Raw genomic sequence first — 2936 nt, forward strand, 5'->3', positions numbered from 1 at the left:
TTACCATTCTCTACCATGAAATTATTATTTACTGCAAGAGCCACTGGAAATATATCCATTCAGTTGGCCAAAATGACATTACATAATAACTATTTGCCCTTATCTTGAGATTCTATTCTGTTATGATATGCTGACTAATACTTCAAGCAGAATTTTTCACCTAGAATATCCCTTGTAACAATGCATGGCAATGGACATGGAAATGCAGTGCTCAGATCTTCTTTTAAAGAACTTATTACGCTAGCAGTCAGCAGACAGTCTTTTGCTTTGAGCTCCACCAGGATATACCTTGTCTTCAGAGACTCATATATTAAGATTATGTTAGCCTGAGCAGCTCACATCCAATGACTAATTGAGATGGAAAAACAAAAGCCTTGCTATTTTGCCCCAATGAGGGACTTCTGTGATGAGCTATATATGCTCCAGATCTCCCCTATATCAAGGCTTTGTTGAGCCTGCATCACAATTCATCTTTTTCCTTTGCCTGACACTGTTTCTTCATCATAAATATTATGTATCCAAATTCCCATTTTAGTATTTACTTCTGAGAATCATAGCATGTGGAACATAGGACCCACTGTAATGTTACAGAAACCAAAATACAGAAAGGAAGGGACCTTGTAGCCATGCATGCTTGTTATTACAATTTTCCACACATTCTACTTACATGAAAAAGAAATGAGGCAATATTTTATCTATTTACATTATCATAAAACTTGGTTATGAATTTCCTGAAGAACAAACAACCTATGTTGATCTACTACTACCATATAAAATGAAATATGCAACATTATAAAATGCTGGTAATTAAAATAGTCAACCTGTTATTCAGATGTGTATTAAAGAAAGATATTTGAATAATAAATAAGTGAAAAGAGTAAGAAAAGCAGAATCTAAATACCACTTGCTTTTAATACACATTGAATCAAGAGGTACTATTTTTTCAAGGAAGAATAAAAAAAATTCTAGAACTGGTAATGAGATCTTACATTTTTAACTGATCTATGGGAAGTGGCTAGAGCATGAGGACCACAGCACTGGAGATGTCACAGACCTGGGACTTGGAACGCCCAGAGGTGGTGAATAATAGCTCTTCTGGTCTGCAATGAAAAATGGCCTCCAAGAACACTACATTGCAAAAAAAAAAAAAAAAAAAATGGGGAAGAAACAATGGAAAGAGTAAAACATAGAAGAGGGAGAGTCTGTAGTGGTAACAGTTCTAGGCTGTCATGTACTGAATGGTAAGATGGAGTATTTCCCTAAAGTGGAAGGGATTTACAGATGCTGACAGTACGTGGGAACCTGAAGAAAATTTAGATTATCTAGAGTTAATTGAAGGATTTCTTTTCATTCCTTTTTTTTTTTTTTCTTTTTAAGATTTATTTATCTGAGAGAGAGAGAGATTGAGAGAAAGAGCACAAGCAGGAGGGCAGAGGAAAAAGAGAGAGAAAATCTCAAGACTCCATACTGAGCTTGGAACCTGTGGAGGGGCTCATTCTCACCACCTGTGACCAGCACCTGAGCTGAAACCAAGAGTCACACGTTCAACCTACTACTGTGCCACATAGGCACCCTGAAACATTTCTGAGTTCTCAAAAAGCTGAGAAAGAAATAGATGGCACAAAAAGACAGTCTTTATCTGACAGTGAATCTGATGATAGCAAATCAAAGAAGAAAAGAGATGCTGCTGATAAACAAGAGGCTTTGTTAGAGGTCTTGATCCTAAATGAGCAATTGGTGCCATAGACAGCAGCAGAGAATTAATGTGTCTCATGAAAATGAAAAGATTCAGGTGAAGCAGACTTGGTACTGGTAAAAGAAGCAAATATGAAGTCTCCTCAAATTGTAATTGCCTTTTATGAAGAGAGACTAACTTGGCATTCTTGTTCGGATGAAGCTCAATAATTGTTTGCATTGTTTTTATGTATGTATTTATATTTATATGTAAATATACATGTGTATATATGTAAATCTGGGTCTTTTTTTTTTTTCTTTATTAGTATGAAGAAATAACATTCTGATGAAAATCATGTTTGATCTGTTTGTTTTGAAGTAGTATTGGGGGAGTTTTGTGGTCTTTTGCATATATAACACTGGTTACTTTAAACAAATAAAGCTTTCTGTAGTTGCTTCCCATATCAGAAAAGAATATTTGAGACCATGGCATATTACTCTTTTGCATTAGAGAACACCTTTTCTAAATGTTTGGGGAAATCTTCATAGTTGTTAATCAGAATTTGTTTAACTCCTATATGCCTAAGGACTATTTTTTTTTTAATTTGGGTTTTTATGTGTATACATGAAAATACATGTATAAGTGGTTTTCTTTCCTTTCTTTTTCTTTTTTTTTTTGTTTTTAACATTCACCAATACAAAAACAGCATTTTATAACCATGGATAATTCTATGATTCTGGGATGTCATCATTTTCAGCATCTAAGAAATGAATCATGTAACGTTAAATCAGAATTTTTCCTGAAGCCTTAAGTTTTCAAATTTTGTAATTAACTGGACAGTTTAAATTGGAAAATTTAAAAGAAGCCATATCAGAATCCATATCCATTATCTACAGTCATTTATTTTTTTTTAAGATTCCATTTATTTTATTTTAGAGAGAGAATGAGAGTGCAAACAGGGAGAGGGGCACAGGAAGAGGGAGAGAATCACAAACCAACTCTGTGCTGAGCGCAGAGCCCCATACAGGACCAGTGCCACGACCCTGAGATCATAAACTGGGCCAAAACTGAGTCAGATGCTTAACTAACTTAGCCACCCGGGTGCCACCATATCTACAGTCATTTTAAATGCAAGATCCCTGAAAGAAAAAATTTATCACTGCCAACTCTTTCCCACCCAAATGAGAAAACCAGATAAGTCCTGGTGTGTTTTAATTAGGTAAGCAGAGGGCACCTGGGTGGTTCAGTGGGTTAAAGCCTC

The 2936-nt window shown here is 35.3% G+C and overlaps 1 pseudogene across 1 annotated transcript; it reads left to right on the top strand.

The window, feature by feature from the left end:
* The first annotated feature begins 1156 nt into the window (after positions 1 to 1156).
* On the top strand, positions 1157 to 1905 carry LOC309841478 (chromobox protein homolog 3-like; annotated as a pseudogene). Its single transcript has 2 exons — positions 1157 to 1327; positions 1569 to 1905. The product of its transcript is annotated as a chromobox protein homolog 3-like (transcript).
* Positions 1906 to 2936: the final 1031 nt, after the last annotated feature.

The sequence above is a fragment of the Mustela nivalis genome (assembly GCF_964662115.1).
Source record: "Mustela nivalis genome assembly, chromosome: 10".
NCBI lineage: Eukaryota > Metazoa > Chordata > Mammalia > Carnivora > Mustelidae > Mustela > Mustela nivalis.